The sequence below is a fragment of the Pteropus alecto genome, unplaced genomic scaffold (assembly GCF_000325575.1).
Source record: "Pteropus alecto unplaced genomic scaffold, ASM32557v1 scaffold204, whole genome shotgun sequence".
Classification (NCBI taxonomy): domain Eukaryota; kingdom Metazoa; phylum Chordata; class Mammalia; order Chiroptera; family Pteropodidae; genus Pteropus; species Pteropus alecto.
Genome location: NW_006435766.1, coordinates 98,138 through 111,355, shown reverse-complemented (window position 1 = coordinate 111,355; position 13,218 = coordinate 98,138). Strand labels below are relative to the sequence as shown.

Sequence of the window (13,218 nt, the reverse complement as noted above, 5' to 3'; positions counted from 1 at the left end):
AAATCCTGATTTAAAGAATGGCTTATTATTTCACAGATGCAGATATGCCAAAGGTCATACCATGTCTCTAGAAACAACTGCTTGCCATGAAAGCTGAATAAAATACACTTTGGCCATGAGGTATATGTTAATGTTGTCTCTCAGATTCTGTTGTAAAGAGAGTCCACTATTTATTCCAATTCAGTAAGTGGGCTGGTTCCCTGGGCCTCCATTCGCATGCTGGAAGGAATACGTGCCTGCCCATGTTTTTTAACTTGTCAGTGGATGACTATACTATGTAATCAACAAACTATTGAATGAAGCCAAGCATATCTCTAAACTGAGTTTAATGTTGTAATCAAATAAATCTTGCAGTTGTACTTTGGGGTACACACTTTATTACTGCACATCACAGTAATTAAGAATAAAATTAGTGAGTTTATGCAAATGAATTTAATTAGTATTATTTTTATACAGTCCTATCAGTAAGACTTAGGTTTGCCTGCTGGTAACAGAGAATCCAAAATAACAAAGCATAAAAATGACTGACATTATCTATGACCATGCCACCCTGAACAAGCTCGATCCCGTCTGATCTCGGAAGCTAAGCAGGATCAGGCCTGGTTAGTACTCGGATGGGAGACCACCTAGGAAGACCAGGTGTTGTAGGCATTAAATAAAAAATAAATAAATAAATAAATAAATAAATAAATAAATAAATAAATAAATAAAAAAGATTGTAAAAAAATTTTTAAAAAATAACGGATTGTAAGATGACAAGGTCTTTGCAATCTGTGAGGTCAAACAAGGGTTGCCTTGGCCTAAAAAAAAAAAAAAAAAGTGACTGACATTTATTTCTCTCACCATAAAAGAACTCTGCCTGGAGAATATGAGTGTCCTCTCAGATACCACACTGAAGGTTTCTGCAGGGGTAGATGGTGGTTTCCAGGTTTCTGGAATTGATCCACATCTTTTAGATGAACTCAGGCTTGGATTCACTGTGTAGGGTGATCAACTGTCCTAGTTTGCTGAGACTGTCCCATTTTAACCTTGAAAGTCCTGGGACAAGGCTGGGACAGTTTGTCACCAATCACAAATTGCCTCTCCACAGTGAAGGGAAGAAGACAGGGGAAGAAGGAGGGACGTCTTCATTGGAGTTGCACAAGACCTTTGGGGAGTGGCCCCCGACCTGTCCTGGGCTGGTCCTGGTGACAGCTCTTGTCAACCCAACCAGGCTCCACACCAAGTTCTGCCTCCTATGTCTCCTTTCCCCTATTCAACAAATATTTGTTAAACATTTATTCTAAGTCAGGCAATGTCCAGGTCCACTTCACACTGCACCCTGTTCCTAATAAACGTGGTGCATAAGCAACAGGATATGCCCTACGTGAAGTGTGATTTTCTTTTCCTCTTTCTTCCATGGGAATTTAAGACAACACTTACTGAAGAGGAGAAAAAGGCCACAGGGACTCTGAACAACAGAAGGCAAAATCCCTAGAAAACTATTGTGGATGAATATGAAATTACTTAGAGTTTCACAATAAATTGTTAAGTGAAAAAATAAGTTTACAGAATAATGTGAAAAGTTCAATCTCAGTCCATAAAAATATATGTATACTATTTATTTATTTATTTATTTAACACCTTGATAGAAAAGAAGGCTGGAAAAACATGCACCAAAATGTAACCAGGCATTATCTCAAGGTGGTAGGACCGGGGAAGAAGTAGATATGATGAAGAGACCTATTCAAATGCTGTTATGAAGGCAGGATCTAAGGACTGGGCAGTGAATTTGAAGCAGAGAGTAAGGGGGAAGAGGCAGCAGAAGAGAACAGATGGCCTGTTGGATGGAGAACACTGGTGCAGTTAATAAAAACAAGAACGTCAGAGGGAGGTGAGCGAGGGGCAGGAGAGAGATGACTTTGCTCTGAGATGTGGGGAACCATAGAAGACTGTGGGCCCTCAGGTCAAGATTCCTGGTAGGTAGTCAAGAACACAGAACTAGAGCTTAGGGGATGGAGAGGGCTAGAAATGCAAATTTGGAAGTCATCCACATGGAAGTAAGATCTGAAGCCCTGGTAGTAGATGATAAACAACAGCTATAGTAGAAAAAAATAAATAAATAAATAAGAGGGGAGAGCCAAAGATAGAAGTTTGAGTGACAGTCACACTCGAGGGGGAAGGAGGAAGAAGAGACAGAAATTAGGCAATATGTAGACTGGGACTGTGGAGAAGCTGGAGGAGCCAGGGTCACATAAAGGTAAGACTAGCTGGGAGGGAAAGAAAAGTTCCACTTCTCCCTGGGGCTGGCCTCTCACTCTCAGGGCATGGCAGAGTTTACAGCCGATTCTCTCATGAGGTCTTCATGAGGTCTTTAGAGACACACTCCCTGTACTGGGGTCTGTCACTTGCAGTCAAAACTAGAAGGTTCCTTTCATTTTCCTCTCTGCTCTAACCTCACAGAGGTAAGAAACCAGGGTATAAAAGAAGAGAGCTGGTGGCTCAAAACAAAAGTTGGAGAAAAACCAAGAAGCCAGCTCCTCCACTCCCCACCACTGCAAATAACCAGCCAACAGCAGCTGCGAAAGAGGTGCAGCTGTAACCTTGAATGAAGTTGGAAGTTTGGACTATCACTCTGAATTAGACACACTAATTACTGATTAGAAGACCTTTTATTACCTGAAAGTGACCATAAAAGTCATGGTTATCAGGAGCAAGAGACTAATTAGCTCCACAGAAGAAAGGAGCGATGGGAGACAAAAATAAAATTACTTAATAATTACAACCTGGACTTGCACTTACTCAACATAATGGTTGTGAAGGGGCAAAGATTTCAAGACAGCTTAGGTAGCAGCATGTCGAACAGGACTTTTTTCTACTGTCTTGGAATCGCAGCTAAAATCCAAAGTTGAAAATAGTAGTACTAAGTGGCCATATGTTCTAAAGAGAATAGACCCCACTGGCAGTCACGTATTTCCCCAAAGTTATTTGACTCTGCTACCATCAACCCACCACCTGCCTTCAATCCATATTTGCAAAATAATCAATTGGAACTGACTTAGATGAAGAGTGTGAGAGACTTTTCTCCCTCTTCCCTGCTAGCAGATAAGGGGCAATGTGTTATTTTTCTATTCCTTTGTAACAAATCATCACCAACTGTGTTGCTGCAGATTCAAGTTTCCGAGGTAAGGGGTACGATGCTCGAGAAGTTGGAAGAAAATGTGAGGAGCCATAGTAAACTACAACATAGCTCTTTATTCTGGCAAGGGCTCAGCCAGCCTAGCAGGGCAGCGCACCGTTTATACACAGGTTAAAAAGTAGTGGCACACTGCCAGATAATGGCAGCCCACGCATGCGTACAGGGCACATGGTCACATAAGGAGAGAAGTGCTGAGTCACTTCCACTAGGAAGTTAGCTGTTAAGGGTGTAGGGAGGGAGCCTGACTACAGCCATCTTTTTCTCCTTATACCAACTTAGTGGCTTAAAACCACAGATATTCATTAGCTCACAGTTCTGTAGGTCAGAAGCCCAGGCACAGTGCAGCCAGTTTCTTTGCTCAAGGTCTCACAGGCTGAAATCAGGGAGATGGCTGGTCATGATCTCACCAGATGCTCTGGGTCCTCTTCCAAGCTCACCTGGTTGTGGCAGAACTGTTTCTTGCAGAATTCACCCACATCCCTCACCACATTGACCCCTTATCTTCAAAGCCAGCAACAGAGCTCCAATGTCTAATCCCTCTCACCCTTTGAGTCTCTTTCCAGGAAGAGCCCTGTTCCTTTTAAGCACTCTCCTGATTAAGATCAGTTCCACCCCCCAAAATCTTCCTTTCTTCAAGTCAACTGTGCCATCCGACATGACCTAATCATGGGAGTAAAACCTTTCATATTCACAATTTTGGGCAGGATGTACACACCAGAGGCTGGATTTGGGGCTGACTTATAATACTGCCTCGCATAGACACTCCCTCCAAAAACCAGGCACTGGGTGCTCCAAAAGGCTAATTTGTGAAGAAGAGAAGGAAGTGGAGGAGGAGGAGTAGGAGGAGGGGAAGGGGAAGGGGAAGGGGAAGGGGAAGGGTGAGTATAAGAAGAGTAATTGGCAGGTATTTTTCAGTTGGAAACCTCTGATGCAGCAGACTTGCTGATCAGCCCTTAATGCCTTTCAGAGAAGCACGGCAGGATGGCCTCAGGAGATAGCAATAGTGAGGGTTGCCTCTGAGGGTTCACTCACCACTTGGCATGGCCAGGACGTGTGAGCTGCCCATAAACACTGCAGAATGCATTCAGTTTTGAGCAGGTTTCCCAAGACAACATCTAGAAGACCTGCTTGCAGTGGGAGCGCCAAAGGGAGTAGAAGCTGATGGGTTCAGTAAGAAGAAATCAACCCACATCAGGAGACTGTGCCCCCACAGCACCTACCTGCACCTCTCCCAGAGTCAGCCCTCCAATGCCTCCACATCTGGGCTGTCAACAGGCAGGAGAGAACTCCAACAGCAACAGCTAGAAAGGCTTTTGCCCTTTTTCTCTAATCACACCTCACCCTTCATCTCAACTACCCAAGGACTAGAAGCAGAAGATGAAAGAAACAAAAAAGTGAATGACCTCTCTCTTCTCCCCAGACCCGTGGTACCCGGACAGACTTAGGGAAGGAAGGGCCCTTAATCATGACATAAGCCCTAAATCTGATAATATGCCATTTTTTATTCTGGATTGGACTGCATTTTGGGGTACCTGACAATAACTGAGAAGTTAAGAGATTCATTATTAAGAGAAGAAAATGGAAATTCAACAAATCATGTTGGAAGTGTGTGTTTGAAGAAAAAATAAAACTCCTTCATATGTTCCTCACTAAACCCATACCATTTAATAAACCAGTTACACATACAAACACTGTGAATTCGCAGCATTCGGGAGTGGATATACTCAAGTTCCAGCTACTTCAAAAGCAAGAAGATAAGTGGCCTTATCGCCAGAGCCCGGACACGGACGGTAATAAACCGGAAGTCTCATGAATGTGCGCAAAACTGTGTACATGTGTGCATACGTATGTGTGTGTGTGAGAGTGCATGTATGAGTGTGAGGAGTGTGTGTCTACGTGGCGGGTGAGTGTGAGGGAATGTACATGAACATGTGTGTCTATGTGTGCTACACAAGAGCTAATTTGTATGTGTTTGGGGTGATGGCACAAAAAAAGAGGAAATGATAGCTTGGGCAAAGAGGAAAGAAAGAAATAAGATGAGGCAATGTACTATGAGCTCTCGCTGACAAAATAAAAATCAGAGCAAAAAAAAGAGAGGCAAGTAAAGTTTGCTGCAATTTGGGTTCTCATTTAGGAACTAGGATGGTGATCTAGGGAGAAGACCCAACATGATAAACTGTTATTGAGGTTGTTAGAATTGCTAACTTTATTCGCTCCCAAGTCATTTGTCTCTCTGTTAGTTTAATAATTTTCCACAGCTGTTGTGTAATATAATCACTGATGTACTACTGAGCCAATTTCTCCCAGCCAGTCCTGCTTCCACGGAAACTAACGGGAAGAGACAGCACCAGGGTCTCCCCCGCAAACCCACGAGAGCTTGGAAATTGGGTCACAGTGTGCGCGTTGCTAAGGGGAGAGCACAGACATGCTGCCATCGCCACTTATTATTTTCCATTTGTCTTTTCCTTTTCTTGCAAATAGAACATTTTTCTCTTTGACTTCTGAAGAAATCTATTTCTTCCCTATTTTTCTGTCTTAAAAAAAAAACAACACAAGTCCTAAAAAGTAAAGACACCCCTTTTAAGCACAACATACACAAATTGTTGTGCAACAGCTTTTGATTCTGTAAAGAGCACGGCTTCTCTTTCCGTCTGTTTATGTCTCCCTGAAAGCATTTTACGATTATTCCTTGTCCTCTGTTTTCCCAATTGGATGACTTAAACACCATTCCTGAGAAGCAGCTGTTTGTAGAATATTGTGCAGTTTATTGAGTTCACAAGAATTGTGACCGTCGGCAGCATCGACCTTTACAGAGAATCACAGGCACTTTCGTTCCAATTTGCTGACTTATGGCGGAAGCAATTTCTCCCAGTGCGTCCCTTCATCCGGGAGCAGGAACAATCAAAGTGTCACAGACTTAAATCGAGAAGCGTTCTCAGCCACCATTTGTGCCATTCCTCTCATTTTACACATGAGAAACCAAGACCTAAAGAAGTTACTTGTTAACTAGTCCCCCAGTAGCAGAGCTGCAATCCTGAGCTCCGAGCAATCCTGATTGTCAGCCTAAGGCTCTTGTCCTTGCTCTGTGTGGCCTCCCAGATATTGGCCTTCTTGATATTGAAATATAGCACATTTGCCCAAATGTTGGCCCTGTGAAACTTCTTTGGTCTTAAGCAAAATGACTCCTGGGTTTTCTTTATTAAATATGCAATTTGGAGCAATGATTTATTAAACAACTGGGTGCTAAAGACTGTGCTATTTCATGCATTTTAATATATTGCAAGAGGTGTCATTTCCCCAGAAACTATAAAACTTAGGGTTTTAGTGAACGGCAAAAAAAAAAAAAAAAAAGATCAGAACAATGATAAAAGAAATCCACTAAAGAGAATACTTTCCCCCTCAATAAAACCGTGAAGACCAGCCTGGTCACAAAAGAAATCAAGAGCTTAAAAAAATATTCTCAGCTACTGAGTTAGATGGCTAACAGGTGAATTCAGTGTAGGCATGTAAACGTGTGTGCTGGGGATGTGTGTATGAAAAGCTAAATCAGAATGAAGTTGGGGCTCGAACCGGGGATAGAAGGAGAATCGGGGTTCCAGGAGGACACTGGAAGAGACTAAGACTGAACGGCCCACATGTCCCTCTTCATTTGCTCAATTTGCCATAGAAAAGATAAACCACAAACTGTGTAGTCTGCAAAAGGGTCGTCTTGCCCTCACCATAACACCTTCTTCTCTCTTACTTTGGCGAGATAGCTCAAGCCAGTCTGCCCCTGAGAAAAGCTCAATGCTAATCTTCTCTCTCGGGAAGAGAGAGAGTGGTTTTTCTAGTTTCTGACTTAAATGTGCATGGGTGAGTTTGACGAGTCCCAGGAAATTGCTACTTCATAATCTTGCCCCAGATTTGCCCTTTCCCTAGAAGCGAGAAGGGATGCGCATCCAGAGAGGCCCAGACTGCTCAGAGGAGGCCCGGAGGGGGAGCAGCCTGAGAGAGGAGTCGTAGACCTGCCCTGCTCAATGTAGTGTCCCATCATTCGGTATTTAAAGAAAACAAAACAAAACACCAAAGACTAGGGAACATCGACAGGGTCAAACAACATGAACTGAAGCAGAGTGACCCCCTCCAGGAGGTGTTTACCTGAGTCTGAGAAATCAAGGTATTCTAATTAAACACATAGTTGAAAAGAAGTATAAAGTACTTGGCAGAGAATTACTGAAGTAGAAAATTAATAAGGTTTAATCCTAGTGTTAAATGAACCTTCTGAATTCCAAAATCCAGAAAAGAATCTTCGGTTATGTTCTAAAATTAGTGAAATTATATTCAAGGGTAAAGAAAGGCAAGAGCCCTGTCTGCAAAGGACGGTGTGACCACTGAGTGAGTATCGGGAGGAGGCAAGCGTGAGGTCAGATAACACTTTTATTTAAAATTTTGATATTTTGTTCATTGCAGATTTTTAAGTTAATTTTGGTTTTAAAATGTATTTCATTAAAATATTATTTATCTTGATTGCTGAGCTGTTTTGTACACCTCTAAATTTAGCTCTCCATATAAGTGTCTCTCTTGCTTCACTCTAGTCTCAGCCCTAATATGGAGTCTAATAGATACAAGTGACAGAGAAGTCACAATCTTTTGTGGGTTGAATCGTGTCCCCTGTAAAGATGTTGAAGTCCTAACCTTTGGAAGTAGAATCATTACAGATGTAATTAGTTAAGATGAAATCATACTGGTATACAGTGGGCTCCGCCTGGTGTCCTTATATAAAGAGGAAATTTGGACACGGACACACACACAGGGAGATAAGATGGTTGATCTACACCATCAATTGCAAGCAAACCATCAGAAGGTAGGAGAAAGGCATGGAAAAGATTCTCCCTTCCAGTCCTGAGAAGGAACTAACACTGCTGACACCTCGATCTTAGACTTTTGGTTTCCAGAACTGTGAGATGATAAACTTCTGCCACCCAGTTTGTGGTACTTTATTATGGCAGCTCTAGGAAACTAATACACCATTCTTGGTCTTAAGCCCCCATATCAGTTGGTCAGAAGTGTTCTATTTTTTCCTAGCCCCAGAAAACCAGATCAGCTCTCAGCCCAAAGATGTAAATACCAAGCCAGGTCCAGAGTAAACAGGAGGGGAAAGCTGGCTCATTGTAGGGAGGATGAGGCAGGGTTGGAATTAGGACTATAATCACTGTCAGAACGCGGCACTCCTATAAAAATGCTAGAGTCAGGGAGATCAGATGACAGAAACTCTCTGAGGGTGGGTCCATGGGTGGGCAAGTGGAGGCATGGGATAGAAAAGGTACAGTAAGTATTCTGTCAGACAACAACTGTTTCATCTAGGAAGAGCCTTTACCCATCTGGGAAGAGCACCTTTGAGCCTGCCTCTGACCTTGTGCCTTAACAAAGCTCCTACTATGTGCTCAGCTCAGTACCAGGTGCTGTATCAGAAAAAGCATGTAAGTGTTGGAATGAGGGGGTCATATCAGAACCTATGGAAAGGGGGAGATATAAACAATACACCTTCCTTGATTTTGCCTTAAGGTTGGTCTTTATGAAGAATTTGGTTTTGATTTTTGAAAAGAAAGAAACAGGAAGGGAAGGAGGAAGAAAGAAAAAGGCAGGAGAAACAAAGGGAAGAAAGAGAAGCAAGGACGAATTGAAAGTCAATGTTTTTAGCATCCCATTTCAGACCTGGTCTATAGAGGACCTAACCCTTGTTCATACTTTAGACACTTTCCCATCTTCTTACTTGCACTATCCAGAAGAGGAGACAGATCTCGTTGGTGAAAGACTGGTGCTCATGGGCTGGGACTGCTGTGCTAGAGATCAGTTCCCTTGAAAAGTGTGGCTTTTATCTTCTGTTGCATTTTCTGAATTCTGGCTGCTGTAATGATAAGGAGAATAGGATTGTCTCCGACTTGGGACAAGAGGGCTGACCATCTCCTCGCTGATGTCAAGGGGAGCCTGAGTAGCCCAAAATACTGACCTCACCATAAGCTAAAGAGTCAGCTCTGGTCATTCACACTAGGCAAGAATGAGATTATGCACCACATGTTACAGTTAATTCATTTGTCTCTTATTTTACTTGCAAAAAAGAACCACATTTTTCTCATTTTTAAGCTTTCTCATTAACTGCTTGAAATCTATTGCCTTTGGATACAATTTTATCTTTACAACACAAATTGGTCTCTTACTGTCTTACTCCCTTTCCTAGGTCACTAGTGTGTGTAACTGATAGCCTTTGCCTCACATTGCAACAGCAGAGTCCTGTCTCTAATTTATTTTGGAGGGAAAGGCAAGAGATAAAACAGGCAGAAGTTAAGGGGGAACTAAAAAAAGGCTCCGGCCTAAAGCACATTGTCCAGTCCAGGTTCTGCCTGAGGTCTGTGCTGGGATACAAGGTATTGTCACACAACTAACAAAGCTGTACTTTGTTCCTCACTGACCCTTGTCATCAATCAGAACCTGGGCTAAGGGACAAAATAAACCACTAATATTATGTGTAATTCCTTGATCACTTTTGGCAGCTATTGTTTAAAGGAAAATAGAAATATTTTAAAGGTTTTTGAAAAGTTAATCTAAGATAGCATTTCTTAAATTGAGGTCCGTGGATCATCAGCATCAGAATTTCCTGAAATACCTATTTAAAATGAACATTTCTGTCCACTCCCCCACCCCAGATCCACTGAATGGAATCTCTAGAAGTGAAGTATACAAATCTGAATTTTAAACAGCTCCCAGGTGACTTTCTTGCATTCTGAAATTTGAGGTCTAGAATATTATGTAACACATAATAACATGGCTAGGAGTTTTCTTGCCATGGGAAAAAGAATCTTAGTAAGTCCTCTTCTACTATTTCTCAGTGAGCTTCCTCCTACCCCCACTTTTGATAACTACTATTTAAATGGCTTCTCTTCTCTCTGCTTCAAAGTAGCTCCTAACCCAGAGCCCGGATCTGATCATTTCAGATATTCAGGAATAAATGCTAGAGTCCATTGGATTCTTGGAAGGAATAATCATTTACAGTTCCTCAAAGCTAAAAGGCTTCACACATAGAGATAGAGACTTATTAAGTGCTTAATGCTGAAGAAGTTAAATTTAGTTGAATAGCATTGTAAAACCAAGAGAAAAGCATCATTATAAAGAGGAAATTCTTCTCGAACCAAAAGGTTGGTGATCATTAAACACATAGAGGGACAGAGGGTAGAGAGCTTTGGTCGTAGGCTATATGACTAGGCTTCTTTTTTTCAAATCATCCAGTAAAGCAACTGTTCTCACCTAGAGGCAATTTTTTCCCACTTTGGGCAATTTGAGGCTGTCACAACAGGGGATGCTACTGGCATCCACTGGGTAGAGGAAAGCATGCTGCTTAAGACCCTACAGGGCCCTAGACAGCCCCCACAACAAGGAACTGTCCATCCCAAAATGTCAAGTGTCAAGGTTGAGAAAGCCTGCAGTAAAGCACGGGGTGTTTTAAAAGAGGTCAACCTGATATTCTAAGATTATGTGAGAACTGGGTGACATTAAAGATAAGAAATAAAAATAGAGAAGCTCTGAAAAGGAAGAAGCAGAAGCTAAAGGATGTTATAGCAGAGGACTTAGAACTGGGGATTATTTTTTCGGTAGTTTGATACCTGGAAAGAAGGGAAAGAAGTTCACACTGAACATTATTATGACGAACACTGTTGGTTTTCCCCCAAAATTCATTCATCCCTTATTCTAAATTAATATGGCTTAAGCTGGGCAGATGACTGCCCAACTGAAACTACACAGCTCAAACCTCCCTTGCAGTTAGATGTGACCATGTGACCAAGCTCCTCTACTGGAATGTAAGCTGAGGCGATGTGTACAACTTCCATCTTAAAAGGAAATCGTTACCTTCAAATTCTTTTCCTAATTCACAAAGCCAATCTGGGGCCATAATTTGCAGATCCCTGCCCTAGGAGATGACAGAAGAACAAAATGAAAGGAACCTGGGTCCCTGACGGACTTTGTGGAGTGAGTTACGCCACCAACTTGACCATGACTTGGGACAAATCAAAATGAGAAAAACATGAACCTCTCTATTCTTTAAACATTGTAGCTTTGGACTTTTTTGTTACAACTACTTAACTATCACCCTAACAGACTAGAACAAAGATGAGTTCTAGAAAGATGAGTTAGGTTTGAAGACTGATAAGGGTCAGACTCTGCCCTGGAGTGTCCTCAGTCTCAGCAGGAGGAGCAGAAGTAAGGTTACATGTCTCTTATTTAATCTTTATAAAAATATGTTGAGATAAACATTGTTCTAATCATTTTACAAATAGTGACACTGGGGCGCAGAGGCACTTAGTGCCTTACCCATAGAGATAGGAAATGGTAGAGCTAGGATTTGTGATTTGAGTTAAGGTCTATCTTATTCAAAACTCTGGACTCTCCCCAGCTCTATGCAGGATAGATCGTAACCTTTGATGGATATTTCACTTTGGTAAGCTCTTCCAGGACAGATGTCACCTTTATAACTCATCAACCCCCAATACAAGTAATAGTCTCCCACACAGAAAGCTGTTCTCGGTGAATGTCGCTCTCACCTATGCAGGTTGTAGACTGGTCACCTCTCTGTGACTAACAAACCCTGGCAGGAGAAGTGAGGCAATTTGTGGGGGCTGGGGGGAGTTAATCTTTTCATATTTCAGTGCTCTCATTAATACTGGGCATCTACCTAATGTAAAGAAAACTCATGTGACAAACACAGAGTTCACATGTGCTAAGAATAAGATTTGGTTAAGTTGCTGTCGTGTCTTGTGCTTCGATAAAACAAGACCTGGGGGAATTCGCCCATCTCTCTAGCTCTGTTGATGACAGGTCTGCTCTGTTTTTCTTTATGACATGTTCTCATTTCAGTCTCAATGTGTGCCCAACACAGAATTTTTTATTCATGGCTGGATTTTCTATTGGTCTGACTTCAATCCTTTTCAGATTCTCAAACTGCACATGGTCATGAGCTAAATGGTGCCTAACAGTAACCTAACACCACACAAAGACCACCCAGAACTATCCTCCCAGACCTCAGGTGACTGGGTTCGGCCACCTTTACACTCTCCCTCACTCTCTATAGGGCCTTCTAGGAACTAGGAAACACCTTTGAGTCTGCTTCCTTCTTTAACCTTCATTAGCCTCCTGTAAGTAAAGGACTACTAGAAATCAACTTCTTAAGTCACTATTAGTTTTCTCATCCCCAATATGTCTAAATCAAAATAACTTATCAGCGGGAAATGATTCAAAAATATCAGACACGATTCCTGCTCCTCCTGCTGAGACTGAGGACACTCCAGGGCAGAGTCTGACCCTTATCAGTCTTCACTGCCCTGAAGACCACCCTGACCTTCACCGGGTGATCAAGAAACGTTTCTTGATCTTAAATGATTTGCAAATCTTCTGCATCAGAGAAAAACAACTTGCCTCTGGAGACAGTGACTTCCAAAGTCAGACACTGCCACCCCACCCATCTCCACCCCCAGGAATCACCTGCCTATCATTCTTATTGTGGTATGAACAGATACTACATGTGTTACAATGAGAGTTGCTGTGAGGCAGTCAAATGCTGTCTAATTAATTAAGGTGAATGAAATAACCAAAATAAAAGATTCTGAGTGTTCTGTTATCTTAGCTTTATATTTAAATACTCAGTGACTACCTGCTCTTCTGTGTGCCATGAATCATGTGGTAAAAAGTGATTTAAGGTGACTACTGGATTATGCCCAGGAGGGCCTGTCAATATGGCTTGCTATCAACTGCCACTTTATATCAAGGTTAATGGAATGAAATATAATATGAAATTCTGGTTTGAAGAAAAATAAAATAGTGGTTGTCCATTGATTAAATTTACCTGAAAGTATGACATAGTCATCGACCGAATGTTGTATTTCTGAATGAGTCATGTGCTTTTAAGAGGCTGACAGTAAAATGCTGCTTGCATTTTAGACTGATCACTGAAAGCATTCATTCCCTAGGTTAACTCCTGTGATCCTAGTACAGAGCATTCCGAAACTCCAAGC

General features: G+C 41.9%; 1 pseudogene; it reads left to right on the top strand.

The window, feature by feature from the left end:
• Positions 1 to 532: 532 nt before the first annotated feature.
• Positions 533 to 651, top strand: LOC112479355 (annotated as a pseudogene).
• The last annotated feature ends 12,567 nt before the right edge of the window (positions 652 to 13,218 follow it).